The sequence below is a fragment of the Salvelinus alpinus genome, chromosome 32 (genome assembly GCF_045679555.1).
Source record: "Salvelinus alpinus chromosome 32, SLU_Salpinus.1, whole genome shotgun sequence".
Classification (NCBI taxonomy): domain Eukaryota; kingdom Metazoa; phylum Chordata; class Actinopteri; order Salmoniformes; family Salmonidae; genus Salvelinus; species Salvelinus alpinus.
Genome location: NC_092117.1, coordinates 529919 through 545525, shown reverse-complemented (window position 1 = coordinate 545525; position 15607 = coordinate 529919). Strand labels below are relative to the sequence as shown.

The 15607-nt window shown below is 47.8% G+C and overlaps 1 protein-coding gene across 8 annotated transcripts in view; it reads left to right on the top strand.

The window, feature by feature from the left end:
• The window catches only part of LOC139562713 (NLR family CARD domain-containing protein 3-like), a 287993-nt gene that overhangs the window by 231387 nt on the left and 40999 nt on the right, over positions 1–15607 (top strand). The gene's annotated exons all lie outside the window — the stretch shown is intronic.

Here is a 15607-nt window from a genome sequence, read left to right as displayed (position 1 = left end):
TTAACACTCCTAACAACCCCACCACTAGGAGGTGTCCACATGATCTGATAAACACTCCTAACAACCCCACAACTAGGAGGTGTCCACGTGGTCTGATAAACACTCCTAACCACCCCAGCACTAGGAGGTGTCCACATGGTCTGATTAACACTCCTAACAACCAGACCACTAGGAGGTGTCCACATGGTCTGATTAACACTCCTAACAACCTCACCACTAGGAGGTGTCCATATGTTCTGATAAACACTCCTAACAACCTCACCACTAGGAGGTGTCCACATGGTCTGATTAACACTCCTAACAACCCCACCACTAGGAGGTGTCCACATGTTCTGATAAACACTCATAACTACCCCACCACTAGGAGATGTCCATATGTTCTGATAAACACTCCTAACAACCAGACCACTAGGAGGTGTCCACATGGTCTGATAAACACTCCTAACAACCAGACCACTAGGAGGTGTCCACATGATCTGATAAACACTCTTAAGGACATGAACTGGCAGAACAGGTTTCAGCAAAGTATGGAGTCATTGTTTTCAGGAAGGTGTACCCATGACGATAGGCAGACTAAGGGAAAGGTTAGCCAACGGAACTACTGTCCTACAAAGACAAACAGCAGTCTACACAAACAACCACCTGAACTACTGTCCTACAAATACAAAGAGTATCTACACAAACAGCCTCCTGAACTACTGTCCTACAAAGACAAACAGCAGTCTACACAAACAGCCACCTGAACTACTGTCCTACAAAGACAAACAGCATCTCCACAAACAGCCACCTGAACTACTGTCCTACAAAGACAAAGAGCATCTACACAAACAGCCACCTGAACTACTGTCCTACAAAGACAAACAGCATCTACACAAACAGCCACCTGAACTATTGTCCTACAAAGACAAAGAGCATCTACACAAACAGCCACCTGAACTACTGTCCTACAAAGACAAAGAGCAGTCTACACAAACAGTGAATCTGAGAAAAATAGCTTCAAGTAAGTTTTTTAGTCCATGCATATCAACCAGGACCACTGATCTGACCTATGACCCCTAAAACGCAAAAGAAAAGTGAAATATCTAGAAATCTGAATGCTTTCTTCTTGTTTTTCTGTTTGATGGAACCATAACACGTTCTCATTTACAACTGGGACTTGGCCAAGATAGAGCAAAGCAGTGCGACACAAACAACACAGAGTTACACATGGGATAAACAAACGTACAGTCAACAACACAATAGAAAAGTCTATATACAGTGTGTGCAAATTAAGTAAGATTAGGGAGGTAAGGCAATAAATATCAATCAATCAATCAATTTTATTTCATATAGCCCTTCGTACATCAGCTAATATCTCGAAGTGCTGTACAGAAACCCAGCCTAAAACCCCAAACAGCTAGTAATGCAGGTGTAGAAGCACGGTGGCTAGGAAAAACTCCCTAGAAAGGCCAAAACCTAGGAAGAAACCTAGAGAGGAACCAGGCTATGAGGGGTGGCCAGTCCTCTTCTGGCTGTGCCGGGTGGAGATTATAACAGAACTATGCCAAGATGTTCAAAAATGTTCATAAGTGACAAGCATTGTCAAATAATAATCATGAATCATTTTCAGTTGGCTTTTCATAGCTGATCATTAAGAGTTGAAAAACAACAGGTCTGGGACAGGTGGCGGTTCCATAACCGCAGGCAGAACAGCTGAAACTGGAATAGCAGCAAGGCCAGGCGGACTGGGGACAGCAAGGAGTCACCACGGGCGGCAGTCCCGACGCATGGTCCTAGGGCCCAGGTCCTCCGAGAGAAAGAAAGAGAGAAGGAGAAAATTAGAGAGAGCCAAGATTTTCAAAATGTTCATAAATGACAAGCATGGTCAAATAATAATCAGGAATAAATCTCAGTTGGCTTTTCATAGCCGATCATTAAGAGTTGAAAACAGCAGGTCTGGGACAGGTAGGGGTTCCATAACCGCAGGCAGAACAGTTGAAACTGGAATAGCAGCAAGGCCAGGCGGACTGGGGTCAGCAAGGAGTCACCACGGCCGGTAGTCCCGACGTATGGTCCTAGGGCTCAGGTCCTCCGAGAGAAAGAAAGAGAGAAGGAGAAAATTAGAGAGAGCCAAGATTTTCAAAATTTTCATAAATGACAAGCATGGTCAAATAATAATCAGGAATAAATCTCAGTTGGCTTTTCATAGCCGATCATTAAGAGTTGAAAACAGCAGGTCTGGGACAGGTAGGGGTTTCGTAACCGCAGGCAGAACAGTTGAAACTGGAATAGCAGCAAGGCCAGGCGGACTGGGGACAGCAAGGTGTCAGCATGCCCGGTAGTCCTGACGTATGGTCCTAGGGCTCAGGTTCTCAGAGAGAAAGAGAGAACGAGAGAATTAGAGAGAGCATACTTAAATTCACACAGGACACTGGATAAGACAGGAGAAGTACTCCAGGTATAACCAACTGACCCTAGCCCCCCGACACATAAACTACTGCAGCATAAATACTGGAGGCTGAGACAGGAGCGGTCAGGAGACACTGTGGCCCCATCCGAAGAAACCCCCGGACAGGGCCAAACAGGAAGGATATAACCCCACCCACTTTGCCAAAGCACAGCCCCCGCACCACTAGAGGGATATCCTCAACCACCAACTTACAATCCTGAGACAAGGCCGAGTATAGCCCACAAAGGTCTCCACCACAGCACAAACCAAGGGGGGGCGCCAACCCAGACAGGAAGATCACGTCAGTAACTCAACCCACTCAAGTGACGCACCCCTCCTAGGGACGGCATGAAAGAGCACCAGCAAGCCAGTGACTCAGCCCCTGTAACAGGGTTAGAGGCAGAGAATCCCAGTGGAGAGAGGGGAACCGGCCTGGCAGAGACAGCAAGGGCGGTTCGTTGCTCCAGAGCCTTTCCGTTCACCTTCACACTCCTGGGCCAGACTACACTCAATCATATGACCTACTGAAGAGATAAGTCTTCAGTAAAGACTTAAAGGTTGAGACCGAGTCTGCGTCTCTCACATGGGTAGGCAGACTGTTCCATAAAAATGGAGATCTATAGGAGAAAGCCCTGCCTCCCGCTGTTTGCTTAGAAATTCTAGGGACAATTAGGAGGCCTGCGTCTTGTGACCGTAGCGTACGTATTGGTATGTACGGCAGGACCAACTCGGAAAGATAGGTAGGAGCAAGCCCATGTAACGCTTTATAGGTTAACAGTAAAACCTTGAAATCAGCCCTTGCCTTAACAGGAAGCCAGTGTAGGGAAGCTAGCACTGGAGTAATATGATCAAATTTCTTGGTTCTAGTCAGGATTCTAGCAGCCGTATTTAGCACTAACTGAAGTTTATTTAGTGCTTTATCCGGGTAGCCGGAAAGTAGAGCATTGCAGTAGTCTAACCTAGAAGTAACAAATGCATGGATTAATTTTTCTGCATCATTTTTGGACAGAACATTTCTGATTTTTGCAATGTTACGTAGATGGAAAAAAGCTGTCCTTGAAACAGTCTTGATATGTTCGTCAAAAGAGAGATCAGGGTCAAGAGTAACGCCGAGGTCCTTCACAGTTTTATTTGAGACGACTTTACAACCATCAAGATGAATTGTCAGATTTAACAGAAGATCTCTTTGTTTCTTGGGACCTAGAACAAGCATCTCTGTTTTGTCCGAGTTTAAAAGTAGAAAGTTTTCAGCCATCCACTTCCTTATGTCTGAAACACAGGCTTCTAGCGAGGGCAATTTTGGGGCTTCACCATGTTTCATTGAAATGTACAGCTGTGTGTCATCCGCATAGCAGTGAAAGTTAACATTATGTTTTCGAATAACATCCCCAAGAGGTAAAATATATAGTGAAAACAATAGTGGTCCTAAAACGGAACCTTGAGGAACACCGAAATGTACAGTTGATTTGTCAGAGGACAGACCACTCACAGAGACAAACTGATATCTTTCCGACAGGTAAGATCTAAACCAGGCCAGAACTTGTCCGTGAAGACCAATTTGGGTTTCCAGTCTCTCCAAAAGAATGTGGTGATCGATGGTGTCAAAGGCAGCACTAAGGTCTAGTAGCACGAGGACAGATGCAGAGCCTCGGTCTGACGCCATTAAAAGGTCATTTACCACCTTCACAAGTGCAGTCTCAGTGCTATGATGGGGTCTAAAACCAGACTGAAGCATTTCGTATACATTGTTTGTCTTCAGAAAGGCAGTGAGTTGCTGCGCAACAGCTTTTTCTAAAATTTTTGAGAGGAATGGAAGATTCGATATAGGCCGATAGTTTTTTATATTTTCCGGGTCAAGGTTTGACTTTTTCAAGAGAGGCTTTATCACTGCCACTTTTAGTGAGTTTGGTACACATCCGGTGGATAGAGAGCTGTTTATTATGTTCAACATAGGAGGGCCAAGCACAGGAAGCAGCTCCTTCAGCAGTTTAGTAGGAATAGGATCCAGTATGCAGCTTGAAGGTTTAGAGGCCATGATTATTTTCATCATTGTGTCAAGAGATATAGTACTAAAACACTTAAGTGTCTCTCCCGATCCCAGGCCCTCGCAGAGCTGTGCAGATCCAGGACAGCTAAGCCCTGGAGGAATACGCAGATTCAAAGAGGAGTCCGTAATTTGCTTTCTAATGGTCATGATCTTTTCCTCAAAGAAGTTCATGAATTTATTACTGCTGAAGTGAAAGCCATCCTCTCTTGGGGAATGCTGCTTTTTAGTTAGCTTTGCAACATAATCAAAAAGAAATTTTGGATTGTTCTTATTTTCCTCGATTAAGTTGGAAAAGTAGGATGATCGAGCAGCAGTGAGGGCTCTTCGGTACTGCACGGTACTGTCTTTCCAAGCTAGTCGGAAGACTTCCAGTTTGGTGTGGCGCCATTTCCGTTCCAATTTCCTGGAAGCTTGCTTCAAAGCAATTTTCTGTATACCAGGGAGCTAGTTTCTTATGACAAATGTTTTTCGTTTTTAGGGGTGCAACTGCATCTAGGGTATTGCGCAAGGTTAAATTGAGTTCCTCAGTTAAGTGGTTAACTGATTTTTGTCCTCTGACGTCCTTGGGTAGGCAGAAGGAGTCTGGAAGGGCATCAAGGAATTTTTGTGTTGTCTGAGAATATATAGCACGACTTTTGATGCTCCTTGGTTGGGGTCTGAGCAGATTATTTGTTGCGATTGCAAACGTAATAAAATGGTGGTCCGATAGTCCAGGATTATGTGGAAAAACATTAAGATCTACAACATTTATTCCATGGGACAAAACTAGGTCCAGAGTATGACTGTGGCAGTGAGTAGGTCCAGAGACATGTTGGACAAAACCCACTGAGTCGATGATGGCTCCGAAAGACTTTTGGAGTGGGTCTGTGGACTTCTCCATGTGAATATTAAAATCACCAAAAATTAGAATATGATCTGCTATGACTACAAGGTCTGATAGGAATTCAGGAAACTCAGAGAGGAACGCTGTATATGGCCCAGGAGGCCTGTAAACAGTAGCTATAAAAAGTGATTGAGTAGGCTGCATAGATTTCATGACTAGAAGCTCAAAAGACGAAAACGCCATTTTTTTTTTTGTAAATTGAAATTTGCTATCGTAAATGTTAGCAACACCTCCGCCTTTGCGGGATGCACGGGGGATATGGTCACTAGTGTAACCAGGAGGTGAGGCCTCATTTAACACAGTAAATTCATCAGGCTTAAGCCATGTTTCAGTCAGGCCAATCACATCAAGATTATGATCAGTGATTAGTTCATTGACTATGACTGCCTTTGAAGTGAGGGATCTAACATTAAGTAACCCTATTTTGAGATGTGAGGTATCACGATCTCTTTCAATAATGGCAGGAATGGAGGAGGTCTTTATCCTAATAAGATTGCTAAGGCGAACACCGCCATGTTTAGTTTTGCCCAACCTAGGTCGAGGCACAGACACAGTCTCAATGGGTATGGCTGAGCTGACTACACTGACTGTGCTATTGGCAGACTCCACTAAGCTGGCAGGTTGGCTAACAGCCTGCTGCCTGGCCTGCACCCTATTTCATTGTGGGGCTAGAGGAGTTAGAGCCCTATCTATGTTGGTAGATAAGATGAGAGCACCCCTCCAGCTAGGATGGAGTCCGTCACTCCTCAGCAGGTCAGGCTTGGTCCTGTTTGTGGGTGAGTCCCAGAAAGAGGGCCAATTATCTACAAATTCTATCTTTTGGGAGGGGCAGAAAACAGTTTTCAACCAGCGATTGAGTGCTGAGACTCTGCTGTAGAGCTCGTCACTCCCCCTAACTGGGAGGGGGCCAGAGACAATTACTCGATGCCGACACATCTTTCTAGCTGATTTACACGCTGAAGCTATGTTGCACTTGGTGACCTCTGACTGTTTCATCCTAACATCGTTGGTGCCGACGTGGATAACAATATCTCTATACTCTCTACACTCGCCAGATTTAGCTTTAGCCAGCACCATCTTTAGATTAGCCTTAACGTCGGTAGCCCTGCCCCCTGGTAAACAGTGTATGATCGCTGGGTGATTCGTTTTAAGTCTAATACTGCGGGTAATGGAGTCGCCAATGACTAGGGTTTTCAATTTGTCAGAGCTAATGGTGGGAGCCTTCGGCGTCTCAGACCCCGTAACGGGAGGAGTAGAGACAAGAGAAGACTCAGACTCAGACTCCGACTCGCTACATAATGGGGAAAACCGGTTGAAAGTTTCTGTCGGCTGAATGAGCGACACCGGTTGAGCATTCCAACAGCATTTCCCTCCAGAAGCCATGAGAAAGTTGTCCGGCTGCGGGGACTGTGCGGGGGGATTTATACTAACGTTACTCTCTGTACTTACTGGTGGCACAGACGCTGTTTCTTCCTTTCCTACACTGAAATTACCCTTGCCTAACGATTGCGTCTGAAGCTGGGCTTGTAGCACAGCTATTCTCGCCGTAAGGCGATCGTTCTCCTGTATATTATGAGTACAGCGACTGCAATTAGAAGACATCATGTTAATGTTACTACTTAGCTTCGGCTGTTGAAGGTGTTGACGAACCATGTCCAGATAAAGCGTCCGGAGTGAAAAAGTTGAATGAGGGAAAAAAGTTGCGATGGAAAAACTAAAAATATAAACGGTAATTAAAAACAAAAACAAAACAAAAAACGTAGTTGTCAGCTAGCAAAGTAAAGTAAAGTTGGCAGCAAAACGCACAGCAACAAAACGCACAGCAACACGTCTGCAGATTCAACAGGAAGTGACATAGGTCATAGTGGCGAAATAATTACAATTTAGCAATTAAACACTGGAGTGATAGATGTGCAGAAGATGAATGAGCAAGTAGAGATACTGGGGTGCAAAGGAGAAGAAAGAAAATAACAATATGGGGATGAGGTAGTTGGGTGGGCTATTTACAGATGGGCTATGTACAGGTGAAATGATCGGTAAGCTGCTCTGACAGCTGATGTTTAAAGTTAGTGAGGGAGATATAAGATAATTTGGGGCTTTACCTAGCAAAGACTTATAGATGACCTGGAGCCAGTGGGTTTGGCGACAAATATGAAGCGAGGGCCAGCCAAAGAGAGCGTACAGGTCGCAGTGGTGGGTAGTATATGGGGCTTTGGTGACAAGGTGGATGGCACTGTGATAGACTGCATCCAATTTGCTGAGTAGAGTGTTGGAGGCTATTTTGTAAATGACATCGCTGAAGTCAAGGATCGGTAGGATAGTCAGTTTTACGAGGGTATGTTTGGCAGCATGAGAGAAGGACGCTTTGTTGCGAAATAGGAAGATGATTCTAGATTTCATTTTGGATTGAAGATGCTTAATGTGAGTCTGGAAGGAGAGTTTACAGCCTAACCAGACACCTAGGTATTTGTAGTTGTCCACATATTCTAAGTCAGAACCATCCAGAATAGTGATGCTAGATGGGTGGGAGGGTGAGGGCAGCGATTGGCTGAAAGTATGCATTTAGTTTAACTTGCATTTAAGAGCTGTTGGAGGCCACGGAAGGAGTGTTGTATGGCATTGAAGCTCGTCTGGAGGTTTGTTAACACAGTATCCTAAGAAGGGCCAGAAGTATACAGAATGGTGTCGTCTGCGTAGAGGTGGATCAGAGAATACCAGCAACAAGAGCGACATCATTGATGAATACAGAGAAAAGAGTCGGCCCTAAAATTGAACCCTGTGGCACCCCCATAGAGACTGCCAGAGTTCCGGACAACAGGCCCTCCGATTTGACACACTGAACTCTACTTGAGAAGTTGTTGGTGAATCAGGCGGGGCAGTCATTTGAGAAACCAAGGCTGCTGAGTCTGCCGATAATGTAAGGGTCCTTTGTGTAGCTTGTGTAGAGAGTCAGGCGCAGTACAGCAGAATTGAGAAATCAACGTACTTTACTCAAAAAGACAAATATACAAAGTAACATTATGAGGAAGTCTTGACAGTACCCCCGCTTGACGCGCGGCTCCAGCAGCTAGCCGACACCGACCTCGGGGACGACCCAGAGGACGAAGCGCAGGGCGATCCGAATGGAGACGGTGGAAATCCCACAGCAACGAAGGGTCCAGGACGTCCTCCACCGGCACCCAGCATCTCTCCTCCGGACCGTACCCCTCCCACTCCACGAGGTACTGAAGGCCGCTCGCCCGACGCCTCGAGTCCAGGATGGCTTGAACAGCATTCGTATGGGCCCCCTCTATGTCCAGAGGGAGCTGAGGAACCTCCCGCACCTCAGCTTCCTGGAGTGGACCAGCCACCACCGGCCTGAGGAGAGACATATGGAACGAGGGATTAATTCGATAATCTGGGGGGAGCTGTAACCTGTAGCATACCCTGTTCAGTCTCCTAAGGACTTTAAATGGACCCACAAACCGCGGACCCAGCTTCCGGCAGGGCAGGCGGAGGGGCAGGTTTCGGATCGAGAGCCAGAGCTGATCCTCCGGTGCGAACACCGGGGCCTCGCTGCGGTGGCGGTCGGCGCTCGCTTTTTGCCGCCTCACGGCCCGTTGTAGGTGCACATGGGCGGCATCCCAGGTCTCCTCCGAGCACTTAAACCATTCGTCCACCACAGGAGCTTCGATCTGGCTCTGATGCCAGGGTGCCAGAACTGGCTGATACTCAGTACGCACTGGAAAGGAGAGAGGTTATTGGAGGAGTGGCGGAGTGAGTTTTGGGCCATCCTTGCCCAGGAGATGAACACCGCCCACTCCCCCGGCCGGTCCTGGCAATATGGCCACAGAAACCTACCCACATCCTGGTTTAATCTCTCCACCTGCCCATTACTCTCGGGGTGAAAACCTGAGGTGAGGCTGACCGAGACCCCCAGATGTTCCATGAACGCTCTCCAGACCCTGGACGTGAACTGGGGACCCTGATCAGAAACTATGTCCTCAGGCACCCCGTAGTGCTGGAAGACGTGTGTGAACAAGGCCTCCGCAGTCCATAGGGAGACCGGGTAAAGGGAGGAGATGGCCGGACTTAGAAAACCGATCCCTAATGACCAGGATCGTGGGGTTGCCCCGTGAGGTAGGAAGATCCGTATGGAAATCCACCGACAGATGCCACCACGGCCATTGTGGAACGGTAGGGTTTGTAATTTCCCTCTGGGCAGGTGCCTGGGAGCCTTGCACTGGGCGCACACCGAGCAGGAGGAAACATAAACCCTCACGTCCTTAGCTAAATTGGGCCACCAGTACTTCCCACTAAGGCAACACACCGTCCGACCGATGCCAGGATGACCAGAGGAGGGTGACGTATGGGCCCAATAGATCAAACGGTCGCGGACAGCAGACGGAACGTACAGGCACCCAGCTGGACACTGGGGGGGAGTGGGCTCTGTGCGTAACGCCCGCTCGATGTCCGTGTCCAGGTCCCACACCACCGGTGCCACCAGGCAAGAGGCCAGAAGTATGGGAGTTTGATCCATGGACCGCTCCTCTGTGTCATACATCCGGGACAGTGCGTCTGGCTTAGCGTTCTGGGAACCTGGTCTGTAGGATAGAGTGAAAACAAAACGGGTAAATAACATAGCCCAACTTGCCTGGCGAGGGTTCAGTCTCCTCGCCGCCCGGATGTACTCCAGATTGCGGTTGTCAGTCCAGATGAGAAAAGGGTGTTTAGTCCCCTCAAGCCAATGTCTCCACGCCTTTAGAGCCTTGACAACAGCCAACAGTTCCCGGTCCCCCACATCCTAGTTTCGCTCCGCCGGGCTGAGTTTCTTTGAAAAGAAAGCACAGGGGTGGAGCTTTGATGGCGTGCCCAAGCGTTGAGAGAGCACGGCTCCTATCCCAGCCTCGGACGCGTCCACCTCCACTATGAACGCCAAAGAGGGATCCGGATGAGCCAGCACGGGAGCCGAGGTAAACAGAGCCTTCAGGTGACCAAAAGCCCTGTCCGCCTCAGCCGACCACTGCAACCGCACCGGTCCCCCCTTCAGCAGTGAGATAATGGGAGCCGCTAACTGACCAAAACCCCAGATAAACCTCCGGTAGTAGTTGGCAAACCCTAGAAACCGCTGCACTTCCTTTACTGTGGTGGGAGTCGGCCAATTATGCATGGCTGAAATGCGGTCACTCTCCATCTTCACCCCTGACGTGGAAATGCGGTACCCTAGGAATGAGACGGACTGTTGGAAGATCAGACATTTCTCAGCCTTGACGTACAGGTCATGCTCCAACAGTCGATCAAGCACCCTGCGCACCAGGGACACATGCTTGGCGCGTGTAGCGGAGTATATCAGAATGTCGTCGATATACACCACTACACCCTGCCCGTGCAGGTCCCGGGAAAATCTCGTCAACAAAGGCCTGGAAGACTGATGGAGCATTCATCAAACCGTACGGCATGACGAGGTACTCATAGTGAGGTGGTACTAAATGCTGTCTTCCACTCGTCCCCCTCCCGGATACGCACCAGGTTGTAAGCACTCCTGATATCCAATTTTGTGAAGAAGCGCGCCCCGTGCATTGACTCAATCGCACTGGCGATGAGAGGCAGTGGGTAGCTGTACCTCACAGTGATCTGATTGATACCTCAATAGTCAATACACGAGCGCAGACCCCCATCCTTCTTCTTCACAAAAAAATAAACTCGAGGAGGCAGGTGAAGTGGAGGGCCGAATGTATCCCTGCCCCAGGGATTCGGAGACATATGTTTCCATATCCACCGTCTCCTCCTGTGACAGAGGATACACGTAACTCCTTGGAAGTGCTGCATCTACCAGGAGATTTATCGCACAATCCCCCAGTCGATGAGGTGGTAATTTAGTCGCCCTCTTCTTACAGAAGGCGAGAGCCAAATCGGCATATTCTGAGGGGATGCGCACGGTGGAGACCTGGTCTGGACTTTCCACCGTAGTCGCACAGATGGAAACCCCCACACACCTCCCTGAGCACTCTCCTGACCACCCTTTGAGAGCCCTCTGTTGCCACGAAATAGTGGGGTCATGACAGGCCAACCAGGGTAAGCCCAGCACCACGGGAAAAACGCAGGAGAATCAATAAGGAAGAGACTGATTCTCTCCTTATGACCCTCCTGTGTAACCATTTCTAGTGGAGCGGTGGCCTCCCTAATCAACCCTGACCCTAATGGTCGACTATCTAGGGCGTGCACAGGGAAGGGCATATCTACAGGAACAAGGGGGATCCCTAAACTATGGGCAAATGAACAGTCAATAAAATTCTCAGCTGCGCCTGAATCTACTAGCGCCTTATGCTGGGAATGCGGGGAAAACTCAGGAAATGAAATGAACACATACATGTGCGTAACAGGGGGCTCTGGGTGAGCCTGGTGCCGACTCACCCAGGGTGACACGATAGGGCCCTGCCTGCTGCTGCCTTGACTCCCTGAGGAACCCCCCCAGCACCGACCAGCAGTGTGCCCTCTGCGGCCACAGATGGTGCAGGGATTGGCCCCTCCTCCGGTCACCCTAAGTGCAGCACCTCCCAACTCCATGGGTTTCGGAGTGGAGGTGCTGGGGGATGGAACTGACAGGCCCCGAACCGGACGTCCGCGGGCAGTCAGCATGTTGTCCAGCCGGATGGACAGGTCCACCAGCTGGTCCAATGTGAGGGTGGTGTCTCGGCAGGCCAACTCCCGACGGACGTCCTCGCGCAGACTGCACCGGTACTGATCGATCAGGGCCCTGTCGTTCCATCTCGGGCTGGCGGCCAGGGTCCGGAAGTCCAAGGCGAAATGCTGAGCGCTCCTCGTCCCCTACCTCAGGTGGAATAGACATTCCAACTCTGCGTAATGGTCCAACGCCGCGTCTCCCTCACTCCATGCTGCATTAGCCCACTCCAGGGCTTTGCCTGAGAGGCAGGAGACGAGGGCGGACACGCTCTCATGCCCCGAAGGAGCCGGGTGGACAGTCACCAGGTAGACACCAGGTAGAGGTCCAGCTGGAGTAGAAACCCCTGGCATCCGGCAGCCGTCCCATCATACTCCCTCGGGAGCACGAGTCGAATCCCGCTGGGACCGGGTGAAGGAGGGGTGGACAGTGGGACCGGCTGTAGTGGGGCTGGTGGAGGTGCTGGGAAACCTCCTCCTCTCTCCCAACGATCCATCGTCTGCAGCACGTGATCCATGGCGGTGCCCAGACGTTGCAACATGGTCGTGTGCCGCTGAACGCGCTCCTCCACTGCAATATAGAGGGCGTCTGCTCCTGCTGACTCCATTCTTCGGGTGAGTGATTCTGTAAGGGTCCTGTGTGTAGCTGGTGTAGAGAGTCAGGCGCACGACAGCAGCATTGAGTAATCAACGTACTTTACTCAAAAAGACAAATATACAAAGTAATCACTCACAATCACTCACAAACACAACATGGGGAACAGAGGGTTAAATAATAAACAAGTAATTGGTTGAGTGAAGCCAGGTGTGTGAGACAAAGACAGAACAAATGGAAAATGAAAAGTGGATCGGCGGTGGCTAGAAAGCCGGTGACTTCGAACGCCGAACGACACCCGAACAAGGAGAGGGACCAACTTCGGCGGAAGTCGTGACAGTTAACCTGTTAGGCGGGCTGTCCCGACATCGGTACACTTATGACAACATCCAGCTCTATTGCAGGGCGCGAAATTCAAAATCTATTTTTTTTTTATATTTAACTTTCACACATTAACAAGTCCAATACAGCATTTGAAAGATAAACATCTTGTTAATCCAGCCAACGTGTCCGATTTTTAAAATGTTTTACAGCAAAAACACCACGTATATTTATGTTAGTTCACCACCAAATACAAAAGAGGACAGACATTTTTCACAGCACAGGTAGCATGCACAAAGCCAACCTAACTAACCAAGATCCAACCAAACAAACCTAGAAACAACTTCCTCAGATGACAGTCCTATAACATGTTACACAATAAATCTATATTTTGTTCGAAAAATGTGCATATTTGAGCTATAAATCAGTTTTACATTGATGCTACCATCATAGCTACAGTCAGAAATAGCACGGGAGTAGCCAGAGTAAATACAGACACCAACGTCAACTACCTAATTACTCATCATAAAACATTTCAGAAAAATATATGGTGTATAGCAAAATGAAAGACAAAGATCTTGTGAATACAGACAATATTTCCGATTTGTTAAGTGTTTTACAGCGAAAACACAATATATCGTTATATTAGCTTACTGCAATGGCTAACACACAACAGCATTGATTCCAAGTAATCGGTAGCGATAGCACAGCTCGACAGATATATGAAATAGCATCCCAAATTGGGTCCTTATCTTTGTTGATCTTCCATCAGAATGTTGTAAAGGGGTCCATTGTCCAGAATGGTCTTTGTTTGAATCCAGAACGAACTATTTCCCTCTTGAATTAGCAAGCACACTGGCCGTGCGGCGCTAACCTCTCCTCCTTGAAAAAATTCTTCCAATGCATCACGTCTAAAGTCCCGAATAAATTTCAATAATATAATTAAACTATATTGAAAAAACATACTTTAGGATGATATTGTGACATGTATCAAGTAAAATCGAAGCCGGAGATTATATTAATCTATAACGACGGTTTTCCAGGAGGCAATTCAAGGTCCAATTTCGCACCTTCGAGAAAAAAAATTATGGCGGACCTCTCACTCCAAGAGGCTGTATTCAATCCCAGAACGAGATATTCAAGTCCTTTCTGCTCTCACTTCCGCATGACACCCAGGGGAAGGCGTATGACGTGTTTCTATGGTCCCAAGTGACATGCCCATTTATAGACAAGCTCTTGAAGAGAGACCTCGCTTTTGGAAATCTCACTTCCGGATAGGAAATGGGCTGTAAAAAGAGTTCTGTTTCACTTAGAGAAATAATTCAAACGGTTTAAGAAACTAGAGAGTGTTTTCTATCCAATAGAAATGATAATATGCATATTGTACGAGCAAGAATTGAGTAGGAGGCCGTTTGAAATGGCCACCTCTTTCCAGGTTACTCAGTGCTGCCCCTTGCAGCCTTAAGAATGCGGTGATTGACAGAGTCGAAAGCCTTGGCCAGGTCGATGAATACGGCTGCACAGTATTGTCTTTTATCGATGGCGGTTATGATATCGTTTAGTACCTTGAGCGTGGCTGAGGTGCACCCGTGACCAGCTCGAAACCAGTTTGCATAGCGGAGAAGGTACGGTGGAATTCGAAATGGTCGGTGATCTGTTTGTTGACTTTTGAAAACTTTAGAAAGGCAGGGTAGGATAGATATAGGTCTGTAACAGTTTGGGTCTAGAGTGTCATCCCCTTTGAAGAGGGGGATGACCGCGGCAGCTTTCCAGTCTTTAGGGATCTCAGACAATACGAAAGAGAGGTTGAACATCATAGTTACATGTATGTAGTTGTGTTTTCATGTTTTGAATGTTGTATTGCAGTAGGCCTAACCCTCACTGGTGATGGAGAGAGACACAGGACAAGACACAGAGACAGCAACAGAAGAATAGGATGTGAGAGAGAGACACCAGAAACAGCAACAGATGACACGGAGAAAGCGATGGCAGAGGAGGGGAGTGTACAGTAGACTGTATTACTTATAGCTGCTATAGGGATTTGAATTACTGTGCGTGTGTGTGTGTCTCTCTCTCTGTGTGTGTGTGTGTGTGTGTGTGTGTGTGTGTGTGTGTGTGTGTGTGTGTGTGTGTGTGTGTGTGTGTGTGTGTGTGTGTGTGTGTGTGTGTGTGTGTGTGTGTGTGTGTGTGTGTGTGTGTGTGTGTGTGTGTGTGTGTGGACGTGTTTAACTATTCTTGTGGGGACCAGAAGTCCCTACAAGAATAGTAAACGAACAAAAAGTTGACCAGCTGGGGACATTTTGTTAGTCCCCACAAGGTCAAATGATATTTCTAGGGGGTTTAGGGTTAAGGTTAGAATTAGTGTTAGGGTTAGAATTAAGTTAAATATTAAGGTTAGGAGCTAGGGTTAGTTGTAGGGTTAGGGTTAGGAGCTAGGGTTAGGTTTAGGGTTAGGATAAAGTTTAGGTTTTTGGGTTAGGGTTAGGGTTAGGGTAAGAGTACGGGTTAGGATTAGGGTTAGGTTTAGGGTTAGGGGTTAGGGAAAATAGGATTTTGAATGGGACTGAATTGTATGTCCCCACAAGGTTAGCTGTACAAGACTGTGTGTGTGTGTGTGTGTGTGTGTGTGTGTGTGTGTGTGTGTGTGTGTGTGTGTGTGTGTGTGTGTGTGTG